Genomic DNA, 26,242 nt, shown 5'->3' with positions numbered 1-26,242 from the left:
TCGTCCTTGGCCTTTCGGGCAGACAGGTGATTCCCAGAATTCGTCCCCCTTGAAGGCCTTTTTCATCGTTGATCATAGTATGGACCGACTCCGATTTGTTCGTGAAGGCAGGCCCAATTAGTCAGGGCTTCTCGTCCATCACGAAATGCATTTTCGCTTCCACCATTCTTACTCATCTTAAAAGTAATTAAACAAAAGCAGGAACATCTCATTAGGAAAGGAATTCACGTATTCATCCTCATGTACAAAACTCTCCAAGTTGATGTAATGGCCTCTCAAAAGGCCAATTAAAGATGGCAATTTTTACCTATTGCGACCCTCCCGATGTGGTGTTGGGGAGCAAATTTAGAGATCATGTTGAGTTAGCATTCCCAAATGACTAGGGTTCTTACAAGCCCTTATTTCGCGTGACGTTGGAGTTTACATTTTAAATTCGATTAATACTAAAAGATTTCTATGAGAATGAGCCACCACTAGCTTGCTAGGGCCGATTAAGAGTCAAGTTGGATAAGGGACATGATTATGCTAATTGCCTAACTAGTACCCTAAAGGTACAATAACTTGATCGATTTGTTTACCTAATATATCCATGTGATTTATAATCATTTCGTTACCCCATGCCATTCAATGATGTCCATGTAAAAGCACGCAATCAAGGGTAAGTAAACAATCATAATCAATAAGATCGAAGTTAAGGAGGTAAGCCCGATAAAGTGTTAAGCAAAAAATACACATGCCCTTGTTATTACGCCCCTAGAGAGCAATCCCATGAGGTAAATTCAAAATGAGTCTAATTCCTTTCTAAAAGATAAAAAAACCAATCAAAAGTAATCACTAAAATCCCTATGCACACTAATTAAATGAAACTAAGCTAAGTCTTGTGCTAAAACTTAAGCAACCTAATCAAGGTCTTTGTTTTGTACCATTTTCAAATTTTTTTTTTTCGAATATCCTCTAATTTTTATTTTTTATTTTATTTAGTATTTTACTACTTTCAAATTTTTTTATATTTTGAAAAAAGGGACTTAGGCTGGGCCCTTGGGCCCAATCCGAACATGGACTAGACCTGGACTCACAAGGCTTGGGCCACGGACACTAGTGGGCTTATTTAAAACAAACCCACTTCGAATAGAAAACCCATCAAAGCCCATTTTGTTCTGATTGCAGTAAGCCCATTTCCACTTCTAACAGCAACAACATTAAAACCCATTTACAACCTATGGATGAACCGAAAAGCCCTAAAATGAACACTCAGTATATCTCCCATTGTAAAGCCCATTTCCTCATTTTTTTTTCCTTTTCTTTCCTTTGTTATTCTTATTGCAGACTAAACAGAAGCACCTCAAAAATGAACATTAACTCTGGATGGATAAGGGGATACTAATGCTGCTAGGAACTTGATGATAAGCATCGCCAGACATCTGAACTTGCATCATCCACCTCCAGACATTTCTCATTAGTGAGAACCATCAACAACCACCGCAGTACATCACATAACGCAGAAAAACACGGAACCGAAGGAACTGCGATTCATGTTCCATAACCATGATCATATTGAAAGAAAAACTTTGCCTAATGGCTACAAAATTAACATCAAAATATATAAAACATCAATATACGTTCTGGTTGACTGATATCGAAGCCTATTTCACAAGAATGTTTTAATGCATTTCATCAAACAGATTGTAGGCACTGCAAGGATCGAGTCCAGTTATGAAATTGAAGTTGTTTCTCGCTCTAAAATCAGCATTAGAACAACAATGAAATCGCAAATCATCAAGTTAAAGCTCAGTTTTTTCGGTGATTTTCCCATGAGTATCATGAACATGGCTCGGTGCAACAACTCTCCAAAACAAAAGCAGAAAAGAAGAGAATGAAATTACCAGGTCAATGGACAACGACGAAGCTATAATCCGTCACCAACTCAAGTTTAGACTTAGGTTATCACTGCCTGTCGGGATCAAAGTGAACGAATGGATTCCAAGTGCGAATCCGTCGTTGCGAAACTCCCAGCCGCACAGCAGAGTAAAGCAGAGCACGTCTTGCACGCCTTTGGAGCCGATTGACGGCAGCAGCGTCGACGGTCAGCTCGATAGAAGAGGTTTTCAGAGATGATGTAGCCGAGGATCACAGCCGGCACAGCTGGCGGTGGTGTGTTGAGCAGGAACGAAGATCCTCAAGTATTTGGATAGCAGGGTAGTTTGCGGCACGGGACAGGACTGGTGGAAAACGGCGTCGCCGTGTGTCGATCAATACTTTACAGTTTTAATTTCAAGTAGGCTTTGACTATTAGCGTCGGGCTCCATCCAAGCTAGAGACTCCGTTGGATATTTCATGGATTATCATAGTCTATCTAAATTTAGGCAAGGTTTTTGATGGATTACTTTGATGAGGTTTAATAACCGTTGGATTTGTTGTATTAATAGTAGAGATGTAGGCACGGGTTTATAGGGAATTCTCTCATTGAAAACTTCAAGATCCAACTTATCATTGGATTTTTTTAAAAAAATGTTTTGTTGATAGTTGATATGTAATGGAGCAACTTTTACATTTACCTTATTTATGTGACCTATTTTATAATTTGGGTCCCTTGTAAAGCTACTAAAGTCAATAGCTCTCATGACTTAGTTGTGCCCAATAACTTCAATATGTAACAGATCAACATATATAAATAGAACACATGTCTTGTGTTAGCACATGTCTAGCTACCGTAGCTATATGTGTTTTTTCCAAAAGCTATTAAAACTCATGTGTACAGATAGATATTTGTCAATATAAGTGAAATCATAAGTAAGCTTGAAAACAAGATGAACGACCCATCTTTTAATTTTTGAGAACTGTGGTCATATGATATTGTAAATTAATTTTTGTACATCTGACTAAATTTAGCCTTCCAATCCCATCAAAAGGGTGGGAAATGACTTTTGAGATTTGCGAGGAATTGCTTTAAAGTGGTTGGCCTACTCCATCGGTTTGTTTTAAGCTAGAAATAAAACAGAGGTTTTCCAGAAAATATATAACAATACTCTTCATTCTTATTTTTATTTTAAAAAAATCAATCCTCTCTATTTAAACAAGATAAATTGCCCAAATGTGCCATCTTTAACGTCAAAACATGTCACAATCCATTTTCACCCACTAATCTCAATTGATGAGGAAATTTGAAATTAATCATTGAATAAGAGAATTCGTATTCTCCCAAATAATTAGTTTTCATGCAACCAACTATTATTATTTGAACAAGTACCATATAGCTTACTGGCCAAGAAGATAAGAAAACGAAAGAACTCGTACCTTATAGCAAGCAAGCTTTGCCAAGGGGAGGTACCATTCGAACAAAGTCTATAAAAAGTAGGAAAAAAGAAGTCTATTTCATAAATGAACCAAATTTTATATATTCTTCAATCACAGACCCTTACCAAGCGGAAATATTAAAATCCCTACAATTTGCAGAATCATGTGTTCCACTTCTCCTCAGATTTCACATGTCAAGTTCGATTTTGCTTGCTCCTGTACAAACCTTGAAACTCCAAGCCCAGTCGACTACAGCCCCCCTAACTTTCCCAAGTAATTGTCATGGCCTTCGTATGTTGACTTGATTCCTATTCAAGAAGTTTCGCATGACATGTATGAATTCCGGTTGAAGAGAGAGAGAGAGAGAGAGAGAGAGAGAGAGAGAGAGAGAGAGAGAGAGAGAGAGAGAGCTTGTGTGAGGGTGATGGCGGGGCTGTTCGATAAGCAAGTGGAGATATACGCAGATGCGAGGCTGACATATCCGAGAGAGTGGTACCAAAAACTGGCCACTCTCACCCCCTGCCAACCCTTGGCTTGGGACGTTGGCACCGGCAATGGTCAAGTTGCTCTTAGGGTTTTCTCTGTCTCACTTTCTTCTCATGCGAATTCGAATATGCTTGCGCTTCTGTACATGACTGTTCTCTTCTTAATTTAAATTTATTGTTAAGCTAGATGAAATCTTTTCATTTCCACCTTTGTTTTTATGAACCGCTAGCTACACAGCCAATAGTTAACAATCAATTACTGTATGTAGACGATTATACCGTCCTGTTCTAAGAAAACATATTTATTCGTGTTGTTCCTTAGCCATTTGTTTCCTTTGCTTCATTTCCCTCACCAGAGCATTATCAGCAAGTGATTGCCACGGACGCGAGCGAGTCACAGCTAAATTATGCTATCCCATATCCCCACGTTCAGTACATGCACTCTCCGCCATCCATCTCTGATGATGAATTGTTAACCATGGTTGGTGGTGAGAACTCTATCGACCTAATCATCGCGGCTCAAGCCATACATTGGTTTGAACTCCCCAAATTCTACTCTCTCGTGAATCGTGTCCTCCGCAAGCCAGAGGGTGTGATTGCAGTTTGGGGCTATCCAGCCATCCAAGTTAGCCCTACCTTCGATCTGGTACTTAAAAAGTTCTTTGACGCGACGCTTCCGTACTGAAATCCTAACGTCAGGTACGTGTTCGACCAATACAAGACATTACCGTTCCCTTTTGAAAGTGTCTGGTTTGGGATCCGAGGGGTGTTGTAGAAAACTTCCTTGAGTGCTTTGAAGTTGACAAAATATTTCCATCAATCTAGTTTGAAAACTTACAGACTCTTCCATTAAAGTCTCAAGACCTCCGGATCGCTAAACTCAAGACTCAAAGTCTATTCTCATTGACAGTTTCTAGACCGTCGAATAAGGCTTATCCATAATTGAGTATTTCGTTAAGGATTTGATTCTATCAACTGAAGAAGGTCTCTTAGCTGGATATAACATGTCGGAATCTATTATTCAAATTGAGATTGATTAAGGGATTTTGGATCCGTTGATTGGCAAAGTATACTTGGAAGGTTCTACTTATGGAAACCTAGATCCTGATTGTATGGGCGAGCATGATTGGTGGGCTATCGTCATATTCTTTAAATAACTCGAAATCTTCCTAATTGATTCCGTCCAATGGGTAGATTGGAAGAACTCCTTTGGTAAGTGCCAACGGGTGTGATGGCATGAAGGAGTATATAAGGAAGATGTTCCAAGTTGTTCGAGTGTGTGCGCGATAGAAGAATTCCAAAGTCTGAAGCTCATTGTTCTTAGTCAATTTAATTGTTGAGCAAAATCTTGTACTCAAAAGAGAGTTTATATCTTTGTGAGATCTTGAGGAAGTATAGCAGAGTCTCTACACTGTGGAATCAAGGAAGAGCTTTACTGTAACAACTTTTTTGATTCATAATGAAATCTGGTCAGTGGGCTGTCAGTGCGGAAGATTGGATGTAGGCTTGGATTAAGCCGAACCACTATAAATTCTGTGTTCTTATTCTCTTCCCTACACTCTTTTACTTTGATCGTAACTCAATTTGCTTACAAGAATATAATTTTCTTTTTCATAATCTATTGTTGATTAGTGTTGCACACTTCTCTCGGGAAATTTGTTTTTGCACCTATTCACCCCCCTTTAGGTGCTCGTACTAGCTTTCACAATTGATATCAGAGCCTATGTACTCACTTAAGTTGAAGTGTTTTACTTCAGAGTTAAAGATTCATGGCTAGTATGTTGGCTTCAGGTCTGGTTGAAGGGCAAATAAATACCAGACCACCTTATTTTGATGGAAAGGAATACAACATTTGGAAAAACAAGATGAATGCATTCCTAAGATCAAAGGATCATCTGGAATGGGATGTGGTAGACAAATGAATCATTCCTAAAACTGTACCAGTCTTAGAAAGAGGAAAAGAAGCCGTTGAGTCTAGTGAAATGACTCAAGAAGAGATAACCAAGAGACAAGCTCTTGATGCAAAAGCAATTTATTCTTTATATTGTGCATTATCTCCTACTGAATATAACAGAATATTTTCTTGTGAAACAGCTAAAGAAGTCTGGGATAGATTACATATCACCTATGAAGGAACTAATCGAGTGAAAGAAACCAGAATCAACATTTTGCTCGATCAATATGAAGCATTCAAAATGAAATCAGGAGAATCTATCACCGACATGTTTAGTCGTTTTACGTAAAATCGTGAATGGTCTTGAATATCAAGGTCAACCAATTTCTGGACCCATGAAGGTAAACAAGCTACTGCGTGGACTGTCCAAGGATTGGAATCACATAAAGACCTCAATAAGGGAGACACAAAGAATCATGCCACTCTCTGTTGACGAATTGGTAGGGACTCTTCGCTTATGAAGTGGAGCAAATCAACGAAGATGAAGATCCTAAAGGTAAGAAATCCATTGCATTAAAATCTAATGATGATTCGATGTCACGCATTCTGAAGACGATATGGATGATGAAGAGCTCGTTCTCATGATAAGAAGATTCTAAAAACTAAACAGAAAGGGGAGAATATTCAATTCAAAGAAACAAAGTTTTCAAAAGCAACAGACTAAGTCAGTTGAGGATGATGAATCCAATAAAGATGTAGTCTGCTTTGAATGCAAGAAAAAGAGACACATCAGACCCAATGTCCCATTCTGAAGAAAAAGAAAGGAAAAGTTGAGAAATATCGAAAGGCACTTAAAGAAGAAACTTGGAGTGATACAAAATGTGAGGAAAGTGATGATGATTATGCCAATATTTGTCTCATGGCACAATCGGACTCGGATTCGGACTCCGAGACGACTCGGACTCGGACGCTGAAGTCGAGGTAAGTAATTTGAAAATCCCTACTAAAGTCTCTATATATATTGATAAATTGTGTCTTAGTCTCAAAACCTCTCTCAAAAGGATTTCTGAACTTAAAAGGGAAAATTCTGCATTAAAACAATAGGAAAATGTTTGGAAAGAAAAGGTTAAAAGTTTAGACAAAAGTATTACTACTTTGAAAGAAAATGCAAACAATCTTTCATAAGAAAATGCATTCTTGAAAAATGATATCTCAAGTATTTCTAAAAGATTCTCTATAGGATCTGAGAAACTTGAAAAAATTCTTTCAAAGCACAAAGACCTTACTTCAACAAATCATGTTTAGGAATGACTATTGAAACCATTCCTCTAATTGATTTTCCTAAAGTAAAGGAAATAATTAAGCAAAGACCTACAAGAGATTCTTATAAAAATCATTTCCAAAAAGTTTTTGTAAAACCAGTAGGTCGCAGTACTCTTAAATATTCTAAGTGCAATAGCTCAAATCATTTTAAGAAAGAATGTCCTATGGTTTGGAAACATGTTAAGAAGGTATGGACAAAGACCGTATATTACACTAACACCAATGGATCCAAAAAAATATGGGTACCAAAGAAAGCTTGAGTCTCTTTTCTAAATGCAGGTCACTATCAAGAAAAATGTTAAATGGTACTTGGATAGTGGATGCTCAAGACATATGACAAGAGACTCAAATTGCTTCATAAAACTTGTACAAGTTAGTCGTGGAAAAGTTTCTTTTGGAGGAAATAGCAAAAGAAGAATTGTGGGATACGGAAATGTAAAGATTGGAAGCCTCGCGATTAGTAATGTTTCCTTAGTAGAAGAACTCAACTACAACTTGCTGAGCATCAGTCAGCTGTGCGACACTAGTTTCAAAATCAACTTTCAAGAAGGAATATATTTAGGAACCAGTAAAGATTCCTCTCAGTCTTTCATGGGGCGAAGCCATGGGAATATCTACCTCTTGGATATCAAATAAGATGAAATCCAATATCTAATCTCAATTCAAGATGACGCAAACTTATGGCATAGAAAACTTGGGCACATCAACATGAAGCAAATAGCCAAAATCTCAGCAAAGAAGCTTGTTCGTGGACTACCCAAATTGACATACCAAAATTATGATCAATGCACACCATGTGTGTTGGGAAAACATAACTCAAAGCACTGGAGGTAAGAAATACTGCCTAGTAATTGTGGATGGTTATTCACAATTCACTTGAGTATATTTCTTGGCAAGTAAGTTTGAAACCTTTTCTTATTTTATAAAGTTTGCTAAAAAGGTTCAAAATGAGAAATGATATGTTATTTCAAGTATACGGACAGACCATGGAGGCGAATTTGAAAATCAAGATTTTGCAAAATTCTGTGATGAATCTGGTTTTTAGCATGTGTTCTCTTCACCATATACTCTAGAGCAAAATGGAGTCGTGGAAAAAAATAATAGATCGCTGCAGGAATTGGCTAGAACTCTTTTAATTGAAAGTAATATCTCTTCTCGTTTTTGGGCTAAAGCAGTTTCTACAGCGTGTTATATTATTAATAGAGTCTTTCTAAGGCATATTTTGGAGAAAACTCCCTATGAGTTATTCAAAGGAAAAAAGCCAATTGTTTCGTATTTTCATGTATTTGGATGTAAATGTTTTATTTTGAAAAATACAAATGATCGAGTTTGTAAGTTTGAAGAAAAATCAGATGAAGGTATCTTCCTTGGATATTCTATTACAAGCAAAGCTTACGAGTATATAGCAAAAAGACTCAATCTGTGGAGGAATCGATGAATGTCAAATTTCAAGACTTTATGCAAAATGAATCGATTCAGACTCAACTTGAAGAATCTGAACCTGCTCCGGACTCTACAAAGTCTAAATCTCCGTAGCTCGGACTTCGAAGTCCAAAGAACAAATGATCATCGAAGATTCAAATGAGAAAATGATCAACAATCGACAAATCAACCAAAGAATCGGAAGCATGAGTCAAGTCATCCTAAAGATCTCATTATTGGTGATATTAATGAAGGAATTCGCACAAAATCCAAAAGGCGTGAAGAGTCTAATGATGTGGCTCTTATTTTTGAAATAGAACCTAAAAGTATAGAAGAAGCTTTAACTAATGAAATCTTGATTGAAACTATGCAAGAAGAACTCAGGCAATTCAGTATCAATGATGTCTAGGAATTGACTCATAAACCAAAAGAAAAATCCATCATTGGAGCTAAATGGGTTTTCAGGAACAAAATGAATGAGAAATGAAAAGTTGTAAGAAACAAAGCAAGACTCGTGGCCAAGTGATATACACAAGAAGAAGGGATAGACTATGATGAGACTTACGCGCCAGTAGCAAGGTTAGAAGCAATTAGATTATTACTTGCTTTTGCTTGTCATAAGAATTTCAGGTTATTCCAAATGGACGTCAAAAGTGCTTTCCTAAATGGATTTATCTAAGAGGAAGTTTACATGGAACAACCACCCGGTTTTGAAGACCCAAGGAACCCAGACTTTGTATTCAAACTAAAAAAGGCTCTATATGGTTTAAAGTAAGCACCTCGAGCTTGGTACGACAAACTAAGTAAGTTTTTAATTCAAAATGGCTTTGTCAAAGGTAAAGTAGATACTACATTATTTATCAAAAGAGAAAGCAAAATTTTTTTACTTGTTCAAATTTATGTTGATGATATTATTTTTGGATCTTCTAATGAAAATCTGTGCAAGAAATTCTCTAAGTCTATGCAGGATGAATTTGAAATGAGCATAATGGGTGAACTAACCTTCTTTCTCGGGCTTCAAGTGAAACAACTAAAGGAGGGAACCTTATTCATCAAGAAAAATATGTTAAAGAACTTGTCAAAAAGTTTGGACTGGAGAATTGCAAAAAGGCTGATATACCAATGTCAAGTTCTTTGAAGCTGGACAAAGATGAAGGAGGAAAGAAAGTTGATCAGAAGCTATACAAGAGCATTATTGGTCCACTTCTTTATCTTACTACTTCTAGACTTGACATTTTGTTTAGTGTTTGTATTTGTGCCAGATTTCAATCAGACTCTAAAGAATCTCATTTAAGTGCTGCAAAGCGTATTATCAAATACATTGCCTCAATTTCAAATTTAGGTCTTTGGTATCCTAAAGAAGGAGACTTCACTCTTCTTGGATACTCAGACGCATATCTAGCATGATGCAGAGTTAATAGAAAGAGCACCTCGGGCACCTGTCAACTACTTGGAAATAGGATATTGTTTTGGTTTTCAAGGAAGCAAAGTACCGTAGCTCTTTCTACGGCAGAAGTAGAATATGTAGCTCTTAGAAGTTGTTGTTCACAAATTCTATGGATAAAACAACAGCTAAGAGACTTTGGAATTGAAGATTCATGCACTGAGATCAAATGTGACAACACTAGCACAATCAATCTCACCAAGAATCCGATTCTTCACTCAAGAGCAAAACATATAGAGATTCAACATCATTCCATTAGAGATCATGTTCAAAATGGAGAAGTTTCGATTCAATTTATTGATTCAAATAATCAAATGGCGGATATATTCACAAAGCCTTTGGAGAAAAATCAATTTGAAGTCATTCTTTCTAGTCTCAATATCTTAAAGTCTCGAGGAAGTTCGACTCGGGACTGAAAGTCTAAAGTCACTCGGACTCGATGATCAAGATTTACGTCCGGAAGTTACTTTTATTTTAGAAAATTATCTCTCAGATCAAATCTCGAAAATGTACGATCATCTATCCGTAATTGATTAATGTTATTTCCCAGTTTCCGTGATTATTACAATATTTCTGTGGCATCCTAAAATCTCGTGACAACCTCTGGAGTACCATGAACCAGGATTAGGTAATGGAAGTGCCGTTTGATTTTGTATTAGCCATTGAGTTCATGAATTTCAATTAATTTAAAGCCGAGCATTGTAAAGGATGATTGTTTGGATGGAGATGTGTCTTCAAGTGACCCAAGGATTTTATTAAAGTGCAAATTGGTATAAAATTTTTATTTTTGGTGGTGCACTTTATAAGTAGAATTTTATTGATTTAAATTATAAATTTTTGTGGGCTTATAAGTTGAAATTAGGAGTTTATTAAAATAAGGGTTAAATGGAATAGGAATAGGAGAGGGTGGGCTGATTTTTAGGCCCAAAGACCATCCAACCAGCCCACACCAACCCTTTGGTCGACCGGCCCATGAAGGCCCAAGACCGGCCCAAACCTTGAATCCCATCAACTTTGCATGTGAGCTGCCAAGTGGCATGGAGGAGGAGCCAAGTGTGACTCCCCTCATTGGCTTCCTTGGGCGGCTTCATGCAATCAAATGATTGCAAATGATTGTGGGAAAGAAAGCTAAAGGGAGAGAGGCGGATGGGTGAAAGGAATCGACCGAGAGAGAGAGAGAGAGAGAGAGAGAGAGAGAGAGAGAGAGAGAGAGAGAGAGAGAGAGAGTGTCGTCCGAGAGAGAGAAAGAGAGAAAGAGGGGAAGCGGGCGTGCGAGAGGAAGGAGGAGGATCGACCGCCTAGCTCACCGTTGTCCATTCGCCGCTTTGCTGCTGTTCTTGTTGCTGTTTGTGCTTGAGTTTAAGGCAAGTTGTCACGCACTCCCCCCGAGCGCGCGCACATCCCACTACGGTCGATCAAAAATGCGACATCCCAGGATATGTCGCCGACCCATTCATTTATTTACGCATGCGGAAGCGAAACAAATCCCCTGACAACATTTAACTTGGGATAGAAAAGCAGGCAATCAATCACAATACCAAACACTCATTTACAAACACAAAGGGTTTAAATACAACACTGGACTTTCTACAAAATAGACCAATGCTCGACAAAAGGGGAACTATCCTACAACCAACTAGCAGGGCACGCTCTCCAACCCTTATGACTTCACCTCTGCAACTCCTCAAGACCAACCAAACCTATTTGGCCGCTCCGTCCACCGGGGACCTGAAATTTTAATCCCATAACCGGGATGAGACGATGTCTCAGCAAGTTCAACCCCCTAAACCCCTATTAGAAAGAAAATACACCCCGGATGGCCTAGCCACATCACACAGAAGACTTACCTCGCCTCAGCCTTCATCTGCAGGTTAACGCAATTTATATAATTCAACCACGTACAATTATGATAACCAAACAACCATGGCTCAATCACATTATCAAGACAATTCAACCACTTGGATCGTCTCAGCGATCAATCGACTCGGCCGATTACATGTCATTCCAACAAATCAATTACTACTACCCATCTCGACCCGATAGGAAGATTTAGTAACTAGTGGCAATCACGGCCCCACTCGGCACGACACCGTAATCGTGGTAATTCACGGCCTCATCGTAGCACGACCTCTAATAGGTGGTATATCACGGCCTTATCAAGCACGACCTCTAATAGGTGGTATTTCACGGCCACATCAGGCACGACCTCTAATAGGTGGTATATCACGGCCTCATCAGGCACGACCTCTAATAGGTGGTATATCATGGCCTCATCAGGCACGACCTCTAATAGGTGGTATTTCACGGCCTCATCAGGCACGACCTCTAATAGGTGGTATATCACGGCCTCATCAAGCACGACCTCTAATAGGTGGTATTTCACGGCCTCATCAGGCACGACCTCTAATAGTTGGTATATCATGGCCCCACTGGGCGCGACCTCTAATAGGTGGCATATCACGGCCCCACTGGGCGTGACCTTTATCAGGTGGCATATCACGGCCAATCGCCCATTCATTTCCACACTTAGGATTTTATAAAGAGTCCCTATATATCGCAATCACACTCAATTTGCCACAACCAATCATCAATATCAAATTCTAAATGCACAGCAGCGATCGGCACAAAATTCTGAGAGTTTAGGGTCTTGACAAAATTTTCGGAATTTATTAAATAATTAAATTTATTCCGAAAATAATTAAATAATAATATTCATATTTTCACGATCCACACTCAATTTATAATATCCAATCATCAATTTCAAAATCCAACTACACAAAAAGCCGATCGGCACGAAATTCGAGCAACCGGGATCAAAAATATTTTTTCCATTTTTTTATAATAATAATATTTTAATAATTTCGGAATTAATATAATATTATAAATTTCCAGAATTTCGAAGCAATTAAATAATTCAAAATTAAAACCCTATTATGTCACATCAAGGCTTTATATTAAAAATAAACATACTTAACTTTAAACTAAACACACTTTAACTTAATTAAACACCATAATCTAATCATCAACCAAATAAACTAATTTAACCACCTAAGCTTACTTAACTTAGGCTAAGCACACCTAAAGCATAATTAACCCTCTAAGCGAGGTTTAGTGAGCTAAACTCACCGGATTAGCGAGCCGAGCGGACCAAAATGACGGGGACGCCAAGGAGAACAACTTTCCTCAAAGCGGGCCGAGCATCCGGGCTTGAGAAGGCGGTCAAAACGGGCCAAAACTCCGCTGCAATACCCATTTTCTGCAGCTTCGATTTGGGGCCGAGAACGGCGGATCCGGCGCCAATGGGCGGAGGAACGGCGAAGAAGCGGCGGCTGCAGCTTGGCGGGCGGCGGCTCCGGTAGGACTCACGATGGCCGGAGGTGACCGACCGCGGTCCGAGCTGGCCGAATAGCCCCGAGACGCACGAGCAGAGGCCCACGGAGACGGCTGGGCGTCGGCCAAGGCGGAACGACGACGACGACGACGCAACGTGTGGCGGCGAGCGGCGACGACGAGCACCAAGGGGGCGGCGTCGGGGCCGGTCCGGTCGCAGCTCTCCTCCCCCGCTTTCTCTCTCTCCCCAAGGTCCAAGGAAGAAGATGATGTTGATAGGTGAGAGAGAAAAACCCCACTTTATGAGGGCCAATGGGCTCTGCCACTTGTCAACACCCCATTCGCTTGGCTTCAATCAGCATGACATCACCCACATGATGTCATCTTCCACTATCTCCTCTCCCACAACATTCTTCAATGGGTCCATTTTATTTTTCCGCCGGGGTCCAATTCTTGTACGTCCAATTTCTTCAATTCCTATCAATTCTCTTCCAATTGAGTCCAATTGAATTCCATAAAATTAATCCGATGTCACCACATTTCAATTTACATCTTTACTTGTCCATAGAACCAACTTAAGTCCCATAAGCACGACCAAGGACGAGCCTACTAATTTCTCGAGCCAAATTAGCCATTCTCTGATTTAATTGCTGAAAAACTCGATTGCATGAAAAATCTTCCAAAGATGATTCAATGATCCCGAAATGATTTGTGACACACCCAGACTTCCAATTTCTGAATTTGATCTCAATTCCACGGTTAATTTCACTTTGGCACGATACTGGCGTGGTCCAACCTACCGAGTAGCCTTTAGAAATTTTCATGCATTTGACCTGTGGTTGATCATCTCAAGCCACGATGTACATCTTTGAAACATTGACGACTTTCGGTTGTCGGGGAAATCTCAAGGTTTCAAATACGGACACAGGGTACCCAATCGACAGAGAAGTCGGTCCAGTGCCGATCGACAAGAATTTTGCGATCTGGTGGAATCACCCACACCGATCACATGCCTCTGTCGAGTCGTCCTATCTCTGATCTCTAATCGATTTTAATTGTGCCGTAATTACCCTTGCAGACTAGCTCGGTCAAAATGTCGCATCCTGGTCAAATTCTCGAGTCCGATGCATTAGAAACTCTTAATAGCTTCACCCGATAGACTAGTTTTCACATGAGTGGCCAACTCAAGGAAAAGAACTATATGCGTACCAACGAAATGCCCGTCTCAATTTATTGAAAATAGAATCGGGAAATCGGGATGTCACAACTCTTCCCCTCTTATAAAAATTTCGTCCTTGAAATTTAAACCTTTACCAATTCTTAAACAAAAAGGTGGGGGTACTCATCTAGCCTTCTCTTTCTCAAGTTGCTCCTTCTGTACCAATGCTACCAGATGACTGCTATCTTACCCAAACTACTTCGGATCCAATATACTAAACACTTGCCCACTTAAAATTTTAAAGATCTTCAACACAAAAATCTCGGGCTAACCGGCAATTCGAGCGATCTCTAAGCTGTCTCTGATAACTGCGATTGAATCACTGATTCTAAACCAACTTTGGACCTGCGATTTTCTAATCTCTAATCTCATCTCAACCAACTGAAGTCCTGTACACTTTGCTCTGCACTTATTAGAAAGAAACTATCTGACGGATCTGTTGAAACTGGGAATCTCTGGTCAAGATCTGATATAGCTTTGACACTAATCTCGGCAACTACAATCACTGACTACGGTATTGACCCTGACCTGCGATCTTTCTTTCCCCAACTTCATCTCAGCAATCGAAATTCCACACTCTCTGCTATACACTGCTTAAGAAAGAACCATCTGAAAGCTCTGCCAACTTGGAACATCTAATCTAGATTTGAAATACAATTCATCCCCGGCATTTCATGTAGAAGAATTATATGATATCCACACTCTTCGGTATACCTATTCTAATCGAGATCTTTTCGTGCTGCATTAAGGCAAGTTGACTATGTTCATCTGTCGACCACAACCCCATAAGGAATCAATACTCTTCCCGACTCCTTAATAAGCCTGTCATAACATTCCATCATGATATACTCCCATTCCCACAAAGGACTCTCTCAAGTGCTTGAGAAAAGCTTTCCTGGCTTACGTTACCAAATTCTCACTTACTGATACATCCAACACTTACCGATCTACCAATCCCGATGATGTAGATTCTGACTCATCTTTGTACTGTCTAGACAACGTTGAAATTGCTATGATGAGCTTCCCATAAGATCTCTTCTTCAATCTCCATATCGTCAATTACACACAATCATCCTAAGTATCTTAGCGTTCTGTCTTCAGAAATCTGAAAATCAACCTCTCTCATCTGCATTCTCTTATAGAGTCTTCTGAATTTCTGAATCTGTCCACTGAAGCGATTTGATTCTGATCTGTACTCTCGGCTCAATTCTTTCTAGAGTGATATAAAATATCATAGTCATAATCCTTAATGAGTTCCATCCAGCGACGCTATCTCGTATTCAACTCCCGAGGTCTTAACTGACGGGACACATATGCGACAACCCTATCTTGCTGCATCAACAAGCGACCAAATCCTTTAAACGACGCATCATTGCAGATCTCATAACCTTCAGACCGTGATGGAATGGTCAAAGACAAAGTGCGGTAGTCGCTTCTACTTAAGCTCTAGAAAACTACGCCGCACTCGTATGTCCACACAAACTTTTCTTACTTTCTCGCAGTCGAATCAACTGCAACACCGACGCTAAAAATCCTTCCATAAAACTTCTGTAATATTATGCTAATCCCCAGAACTTCTAATCTCTGTCACTGCAGTCAATATTGGCCAACCGATCGCTGCTTCAATCTTGGACAGGGTCTACGGAGATTCCTTCTCTCACATGACCTAGGAATGCAACACGAGTCATCCAAAACTCGCATATGCTAAGCTTATTGTAAAATCCAAAAGTACTCAAAGTCTGAAGTACCATCCCCAAATGTTTCTCGTGCTCCTCGGCACCCTTTGAATACACCATGATAATTTCAAGGAACACGATCATAACTGATTCAAGTACCCTTAAACATTCTGTTCATTAGACCCAAACAAATAGCTATGGTGTCCATCAAACCATACGGTATTACAATGAACTCATAATTGCCGTATCAAGTGCGAGATACTAACTTCAGTATGTCTTTCTTCCTGATTCTCAATTGATGATACCCTGACCTCCAGTCGATCTTGAAGAATATCAATGTACAAATACAAAGAACCAACTTTCTTCTTCACGAATAGAACGGGTGCTCCCCAAGGTGATGCACTGGAATTTATGAATCCCCTATCCAACATTTCCTGCATCTACACCTTCAGTTATTTTAACTCGGGTAACACCATCCAATAAGGAGCCTTAGGGACTGGCTCTGTTCCGAATGCTAATTCAATCACGAACTCTATTTCTCTTTCCGACAGCAAACTTGGCAATTCTTCAGAAAATACTTTAGAAAACTTCTGTACCACGATTATGTTTTCCATATTCGGCCCCTCAATTGACACATCCATTGCAACCGCCATGTAGATTCGATATCCAATAACTAAGTAACCAAGTCATCTTCAGTGACCAATAACAAGGGTCGAAGTTCCTCTTCGACTTTCAGTAATTCAAAACTTTCGCACGTTAACTGAACAAACTAAATTATATCACTGCCACGATTCATAACAGCAGAAAGCTCCTCGAGCCAAACCTTTTCATAAATGACTTCCAAGTCATATATAAGCAAACCCATCAGGTACAATTATAGTCAGAGACTCATCTTCCTATTACTTTATTACAACAACGGAAACTCTACAACCTTCACTGAAAATCATGACGGCCATGCTAGCCATATTCAAATCATGCTCCCTTTTTACTCTAACACTAGGCTGACTCATGCCTCCTTTTCACAAACTCGGCACACAATCGGTGAGTCCTCTACCTCCCATCAAGGAACATCATGCACCCTTCCTTGCACTGAGATCCATTCTTAGTACCCCATTGAACATCCTTAGCATGTTTCCTCTGTTCTATTTTATCAACGGCGGTGACAGAAACAGCTGTGATTCCATCTTTCTATACGGACCATCTTCGATCAAATGACCTTATTGGCGCACCTGTAACAAGCCCTTTCCCTCTTACAACGCGGGACAGATCCATGCCATTTCTTATAGACACAGACACGCATCGATCAAGTTGAGCATTGACTTTCTAACTCTACTCTTCCGGTTGGGTGAAATAGGGCATCTTTCTTCTGACATCGGCCTTTCTCCCCAACCGATTTTCATCTCTATCTAAACTGAACCTTGACTCAGATACGGAGACTTGATTCTTGATCACAACTCCAGATTAGGCCTCAACAGGCGCAACAACAACAGCAGTCACAACACCGGCAACAGTAGAAACAACGGCAACAGCGGCAGCTCGGTCCTGAACTTACTGACCCAACAAGCTCCCAAGGAACACTAGCGCCTGAACGATCCCAACAACCTAAGATCGTTCGGTGCTGCTACACTCACAGTACCAACTTACGGCGATACTCTCACACTCGCGGTGGTCTAAGCCTGCGCTCTACCTCGGGTACTGACTCTTGTCAGCATCCTACCCCGAGGTACAAGTCCTATCGACCTTTTCCAAGGAGTTCTCCACTCCTGGTCACTCATCCTACACGCTCTTTATAGACGCCTATTTTCCGATTCCAACATCAGGTTAGAATTTGAGTGACCCCACAAACACACTACCAAACAGCTATCAACCACATGCATCAGCATATTAAAAGCCTTTCCTACTAATTATCCCATGACTCATTGCACCTTATCACTCCATACACAGACCATGCTCGATACCACTTAAACGGGGATGTCACGCCCCTCCCCCAAGCGCGCACATCCCACTACTTGCCGATCAAAATGCGACATCCCGGATATGTCGCGGACCCATTCATTTATTTATGCATGCGGAAGCGAAACAAATCCCCGACAACATTTAACTTGGGATAGAAAAGCGAGGCAATCAATCACAATACCAAACACTCATTTACAAACACAAAGGGTTTAAATACAACACCGGACTTTCTACAAAATAGACCAAATCGACAAAAGGGGAACTATCCTACAACCAACTAGCAGGGCACGCTCTCCAACCCTTATGACTTCACCTCTGCAACTCCTCAAGACCAACCAAAGCTATATGGCCGCTCCGTCCACCGGGGACCTGAAATTTTAATCCCACAACCGGGATGAGACGATGTCTCAGCAAGTTCACCCCCTAAACCCCTATTAGAAAGAAAATACACCCGGATGGCCTAGCCACATCACACGTAAGACTTACCTCGCCTCGGCCTTCATCTCGCAGGTTTAGCGCAATTTATATAATTCAACCACGTACAATTATGATAACCAAACAACCATGGCTCAATCACATTATGAAAACAATTCAACCACTTGGATCGTCTCAGCGATCAATCGACTCGGCCGATTACATGTCATTCCAACAAATCAATTACTACTACCCATCTCGACCTGATAGGAAGATTTAGTAACCAGTAGCAATCACGGCCCCACTCGGCACGACCTGTAATCAGGTGGTAATTCACGGCCTCATCAAGCACGACCTCTAATAGGTGGTATTTCACGGCCTCATCAGGCACGACCTCTAATAGGTGGTATTTCACGGCCTCATCAGGCACGACCTCTAATAGGTGGTATTTCACAGCCTCATCAGGCACGACCTCTAATAGGTGGTATTTCATGGCCTCATCAGGCACGACCTCTAATAGGTGGTATTTCACGGCCTCATCAGGCATGACCTCTAATAGGTGGTATATCACGGCCTCATCAGGCACGACCTCTAATAGGTGGTATTTCACGGCCTCATCAGGCACGACCTCTAATAATGTATGAGATATATGCCTTTAGGTCTCGTCTATAATGTATCAAGTTTTCAAAATTTATTAAAGTCATTTATTAATTTTTTGGAGTTTTAATTAGAGGAATGCATTCCGATTTATTCGAAAAATTGATGTGTTTTGAAAAATAAATGAAATTCTCCATGTGATGAAATACTTTGAGTGGTTAATTTTGCTGCATATGTGATGGCATATGGCATGTCAGATGGCATGAAAAGTTGGTTGAGATCCTTGATATTGTTACATCAAATGCCATGTTGAAATTGAGATACATGTATAAATGTGAATTGAGATGGTAACAAGACCGTCGGAGGTGTGAGCCGACGATGCCTCAGGAGTTTCGAGATGCCCGGAATGTGGGGGTGCCGGAAGCTCTTGAGGTGTGTGCTCGGGGGGATACCTCGTGATGCCAGTTGGGTTACAAGATGCTTGGAATGTGGGGGTACCGAATGCCCGGAATGTGGGGGTGCCGGATGTCCTCGGGAGTTTCGAGATGCTCGGAATGTGGGGGTGCCAAAAGCCTCGGAGATGTGTGCTGAGAGGATACCTCGTGATGCCAGTTGGAATACGAGATGCCTAGAATGTGGGGGTGCCAGATACCTGGTGGTGTGTGCTGGAGGTTCCTCGTGATGCCAGGTTGGACACGAGCAATAAATTGTAGGATGCAAACATTGGTCCCTAGGAAAAAAATTGATGTGATCTAATTGAAATATAAAGATCAAGAATTGAATCATGCGCATGGATGTGTACATATGGCATGGTGGTATATGCATAAATGCTTGATGATAAGTGCATGATGGTATATGCATATATGGCATGATGGTATAAGCATGAATGCTTGATGATAAGTGCATGGTGATATATGCACATATGGCATGATGGTATATGCATGAATGCTTGATGATAAGTGCATGGTGGTATATGCACATATGGCATGATGGTATATGCATGATGATAAGTGCATGATGGTATATGCACATATGGCATAGTGATATATGCATGGTTGCAATGTAAGTTATGCTTGGATGCATGAATGATATGTGCTTTGTTTATGATGCCTTGATTGTTCTGTTTGACGCATTGAGTAGTTTGGTGGATCTTTACTGTTGAGTGGTTGTACTCACCCCTTTGGGGGATTAACATTTCAGATTAGAAAGATCCTTTGCTGCCGGTTGCACGCGGTACTTACTATGGCATACCTACATATGTGGATGTGGAGTGTACTAAGCATGTTTGTGTCGGTGCCCCTGGTTTAGTGTTTGTTCGAGTCCGAGTCCTGGTGATGTATGATGTGGGTCGAGCTGATGGCCCGGTCATTTGTCCACGTTCGATGTGACGGAGAGATGTTAAGGATGTTACCACCGGCACCACCCGATGCACCGAATTGGCTATGATGGCGCGTATATCTGTTGGGAGCTGACACTTTTTCGAGATAGCTGACGCTTGTTGATGGAGGGTGGTACATGTTCAATGTAGAATCGAGTCCTTTTGGGGTGGTAGCCGAGTAAAGTTAAAATCTTGGCTTTTTGTTGTATCGACCTTGATGTCCATCATGAAAATATAAATAAGAGTGAACCGGCATTATCTTTTCTTATGGTGCGTAGTTGGTGTGTATTGCATCATGGTTATTGGAGGGAGAGATGGTGAGACTTGTTTATGCTTCTGCTAATAAGCTGTGTTGGGACCGTTTTCAAAAAAAAAAAATCTCTAGTCATAGTTATATGAGATCAAGTAATTAAAGAGAGAGTGCCTGTGGCGACCTCGGGCGAGTCGGGGGTGCCACAATTTCCTTTTTGAAAAAGAAGTCATTTTTGAAATGATAGTTATCTAATTTTTGAAAAGACAGTTATTTTTTAAAAGGCATTTTTATATTTCCTTTTTACGATGTTCCGTACGCCTCCCTTCGACTGTCTTATATATTGTTGGTTCTTCTTCATTTTACTCACAAAAACCCTAAGAGAGCATAGATCTTCCACTTTTGTCTTCTTTTCTTGTTTAATCCTCGAAAAAATTTCATCTTTCTTGCGAAACAAGCTTGGAATCTCTTAAAGACTGTGAAAAATGTCGTCCCAAAGAAAGTCTTTGAGGATCGCGAACAGGAGACCACAGCAAATGCGTGAGGGACCTACGCATTTTGATCTCACCAAGGAAGAAGAATCTCCTCAACAGCGGTAGAGCCCACAATATTCTCAGCAACATCCATCTCCTCCATCTAGACCTCAGAATATTAAACATCAAGAAGAGGAATAAACCATTGAAAATGCAGAACCTGTAAGAACTCAAAAGCCCGCTTTTACTTATAAGTTTTACCGTGCTTTGAAGAGGGGTGGTGCTCCTTTGAACAACATTAATGAATTTTTTAAAGACAAAGGGTATCAAAATGAAACCTACTTTTTACGTACAATGGAACGATTGGGAATTGCCCTTGTGGGGTCAGCGGAAGAAGCATTTGCAAATATCCCAAGCGATCCACATGTTGGAGTGCTAAGTCAACCTAATGGGAACGATGATGATAGGATGTACACTCAATTTAAACCTAAAATGGGTGTTGCAAAGTGAAAATCCGAAGCAAGAGGACATATCTCTTTTCGTTCGAAGGAACACAAGCAATCTGTACTCTAAGTTGCTAAAGCGTGGTGTGATTAACCCTAGAAGCGTGGATTTTGATTTTCTTGATTCTCTTAATGTCAAGCTGAGAGAGAAATTCAATATTCTTCAACTGGAACGGTTTTGTTTTGAATCGACAGAGGCTCATGCAGAACTCACTCCTTACTTTTATTTTAATCTAAGTTTCTTGGATGCGAATAGATTCTCTTTTAGTGTTCGAGATCAAGACTATGTGGTTGACATGAATACATTGGCTGATGTGATTGGGGTTGAAAGAGAGAGATACCAACCAATCAGTGTGTCTATTGGTCGAGCGTGTTGGAGAAATCTTCTTGAAGTGTTTTGAAGTTGACAAAACGTTTCTATCAGTCTAGTCTGAAGGCTTGCAGACTCTGCTATTTAAAGTTTCAAGACCTCCGGACAGCCAGACTCAAGACTCAAAGTCTATCCTCATTGACAGTCTCTAATCCGTTGAAGAAAGGTTATCCAGAACTGGATGTTTCGTTAAGGATTTAACCTTATCAACTAGAGAAGATCTTGTGGCTGGAGAAGACATAACGGAGTCCTTTGATTGATCGAAGATTGACTCGATAAATTGAAGATCCGGTGATTGCCTAAATATTATTGGAAGGTTCTCGCTTATGGAAACCGAGATCCCGATTGTATGGGCGAACAGATTGATGGGCTATCAACACGTTCCTTTGATAGCTTGAACAATCTTCCTAATTGATTCCGTCCAACGGGTAGATTGGAGGAATTCATTTGGTAAGTGCCAACGGGTATGATGGCATAAAGGAGTATATAAGGAAGACTGTCTTAGTTGTTCAAGGTGTGCGAGATAGAAGAATTCCAAAGTCTGAAGCTCCTTTTTGTTTAGACAAATCCTTTGAGCGAACACTTGTATACGAAAGAGAGAGTCTATATTTGTGAGAAATCTTGAGGAGGTGTGGTAGAACATCTACACTGTGGAATCAAGGCAAAGCTTGTCAGTAACTTCTTTTTGTTCATAGTGGAATCCAGCCAATAGGTCACGCTGAAGAAGAGTGGACGTAGGCTTGATATAAGCGAACCACTATAAACCGCGTGTTCAATTTTCTCTTCTCTCGCCTTTACTTTGATTATCGTTTCCTTCAACCTGTCTAGTATTGTGCATTTGTTGAAGAAAAATCCTTTATATACCTATTCACCCCCTCTAGGTACTCATACTAGCAATATCAATTGGTATCGAGCCTCGTGTACTTACTTTATTTGAAGTGTTTTACTTCGTAGTAAAAGATCCATGGCTAGTATGCTAGCACCGTGGCGATGGAAGGGCAAAGCAATACTGCAGACCACCCTACTTTGATGGAAAGGATTACAACATCCGGAAGAACAAGATGAAAGCTTTCCTACGATCAAAGGATCCTCCGGAATGGGACGTTGTAGAAATAGGAATTACTCCTACCACCGCATCGCCCTCGAAAGAGGAAAAGAATTTGATGAAACCAAATGAATGTCTCGAAGAAATAATCAAGAGACAAACACTCGATGCAAAAGCAATTTACTCCTTATAATGTGCTTTATCACCAACTGAATATAATAAAATATCTTCTTGTGGTACAGCAAAAGAAGTTTGGGACAGATTGCATATCACCTATGAAGGAAAAGATCGAGTGAAGGAAACAAGAATCAACATTCTTCTTGGTCAATATGAAGCCTTCAGAATGAAACCATGAGAATCTATATCTGACATATTTAGTCGTTTGACAGATATTGTGAATGGTCTTGAAAATCAAGGTCAACTAACTTCTGATCCCATGAAGGTAAACAAGCTACTGTGTGGACTCTCTAGGGATTGGAATCACATAAAGACTTCGATAAGAGAGACGCAAAGAATTATGCCACTGTCTGTGGACGAGCTAATTGGAACTCTTCAGTCTTATGAAGTGGAACGGATCAATGAAGATGAAGATTCAAAAGGTAAGAAATCCATTGCGTTAAAATCAAATGATGATTCTGATGATACAGATTCTGAAGATGATATGGACGATGAGGAGCTTGTTCTCATGATAAGAAAATTCAGAAAACTGAATAGAAAAGGAAGAAGGTTCAACTCAAAGAAACAAAGCTTTCAAAGACAGCAGACCAAGTCTGTTGATGATGAGGAACCAAACAAAGACGTAGTCCGCTTTTGAATGTAAGAAAAGGGACACATCGTACCCAACCGTCCTCTTCTCAAGAAGAAGAGAGGAAAAGCTGAAAAATTTCGAAAAGCTCTCAAAGCCGAAACTAGGAGTGACACAAAGTGTGAAGAAAGTGATAATGAATATGCCAATCTATGTCGATGGCACAATCGACTCGACTCGGATCGACTCGGATAGTGAATTTGAGGCAAGTAATTTTAAAATTCCTGTCAAAGTTTCTAAATATATTGATGAACTATGTTTTAGTCTTAAGACTTCTCTCAAAAGAATTTCCGAACTGAAAAAGGAAAACTCAACTCTAAAACAAAAGGAAAATGTTTTAGCAGAAAGAGTTAAAAGTCTAGACTTGTCTGTTTCCAATCTTAAAGAAAATTAAGATAATCTTTTAAAAGAATTTTTTTTTAAAAACAGACTTATCAAATATATCAAAGAAATTTTCAATAGGTCTGAAAAACTTGAGAAAATTCTTTTCAGCACAAAGACCTTACTTCAATAAGTCCGTCTAGGTATGTCGAAGAAACAATTCCCTTGATTGATTTTCCTAAAGTGAAAGAAAGAATTAAGAAAAGACTCTCGAGTGAGGTTTACAAAAATCACTTCAAGAAAGTTTTTGTAAAATCTGTAGGTAGAAATGCTCTAAAATGTTCAAATGCAACAGTCCGGATCACTTTGAAAAGAGTGTCCTATGGTTTGGAAACCTGTTAAGAAAATATGGGCTAATACTACTTATGTTACTAACACCAAAGGACCCAAGAAAGTTTGGGTACCAAAGAAAGCTTGAGACTCTTTTTTAAATGCAGGTCACCGTCTAGAAAAAGGTAAAGTGGTATCTTGACAAAGGATGCTCAAGACACATGAGAGGAGACTCAAAATGTTTCATAAAGCTTGTTCAAGTAAATGGTGGAAAAGTTTCATTTGGAGGAAACGGCAAAGGAAGTATTGTGGGATTTGGAACTGTGAAAATTGGAAATCTCACAATAAGTAATGTTTCCTTAGTGGAAGGACTCAATTACAATCTTCTCAAAGATTAGTCAATTGTGTGATACCGGTTTCAAGATTTTCTTTCAAGAAGGAATATGTTCTGAATCGGAAAGACTCTACTCGCCTTTCATGGGTTGAAGACATGGAAACATCTATCTTCCGGATGTGAAACCAAATGAATCGCAATGTTTTATCTCAATTCAAGATGAAGCAAGCTTATGGCACAAAAAGCTTGGTCATGTCAACATGAAGCAATTAGCTAAAATCTCATCAAAACAGCTTGTTCGAGGACTACCCAAATTACCTTATCAAAAGACTGATCCATGCACTCCATGTATTCTGGGAAAACAGGTAAGAAATTCATTTAAACCAATAAATCATGTCTCTACTAATCATGTACTACAGCTTGCTGCATATGGATCTCTTCGGACCAACCAGAACACGAGTATTGGAGGTAAGAATATTGCCTAGTAATTGTGGACGATTACTCCCGTTTTACTTGGGTATATTTCCTTGCAAGTAAGTCCGAAACCTTCTCGTATTTTGAAAAGTTTGCTAAAAAGGTTCAAAATGAAAAAGGATGTGTTATCTCAAGTATAAGAACAGATCATGGAGGTGAATTTGAAAATCAAGATTTTACAAAATTTTGTGATGAATCTGCTTTAGTCATGTGTTCTCCTCTCCATATACTCCTCAAAAAATGGAGTTGTGGAAAGAAAGAATAGATCTCTTCAGAAATGGCTAGAACTCTTTTAATTGAAAGCAAGATTTCTTCACGATTTTGGGCTGAAGTCAAGTTTCAACAGCATGTTATATCATCAATAGAGTCTTCTTAAGACCTATTCTAGAGAAAACCCCTTATGAATTGTTCAAAGATAAGAAGCCTATTGTTTCATACTTTCATGTATTCGGTTGCAAATGTTTTATATTGAAAATGCAAAAGATCGAGTTGGTAAGTTTGAAGAAAGATCGATGAAGGTATATTCCTTGGATATTCTACATCAAGCAAAGCCTTCAGAGTCTATAACAAGAAGAGCCAGTCTGTGGAGGAGTCAATGTCAAATTTCAAGACTCAACGCAAGATGAATTAAGTCAGACTCATCAAGAAGAGTCTGAACCTGCTCCAGACATTCCAAAGCTTACAACTCAAGAAGCATCTCGCACTGAAAACCATCATCGGGATGTTTGTGAAGATCCAAACAAAGAGAGAGAGATCATCAACCGTACAAATCAACAAGTAACTGGAAGCATAAGTCCAACATCCCAAAGATCTTATAATTGGCGAGATTAATGAAGGAATTCGCACTGCATCCAAAAGGCGAGAAGAGTCTAGTGCTTGTGGCTCTCAAGTTTCTGAAATTGAAC

At 39.8% G+C, this 26,242-nt stretch overlaps 1 pseudogene; it reads left to right on the top strand.

The window, feature by feature from the left end:
- Positions 1-3,718: 3,718 nt before the first annotated feature.
- On the top strand, positions 3,719-4,554 carry LOC120287520 (annotated as a pseudogene).
- Positions 4,555-26,242: the final 21,688 nt, after the last annotated feature.

The sequence above is a fragment of the Eucalyptus grandis genome, chromosome 8, assembly GCF_016545825.1.
Source record: "Eucalyptus grandis isolate ANBG69807.140 chromosome 8, ASM1654582v1, whole genome shotgun sequence".
Classification (NCBI taxonomy): domain Eukaryota; kingdom Viridiplantae; phylum Streptophyta; class Magnoliopsida; order Myrtales; family Myrtaceae; genus Eucalyptus; species Eucalyptus grandis.
This window is presented reverse-complemented; position numbering and strand designations above follow the sequence as displayed.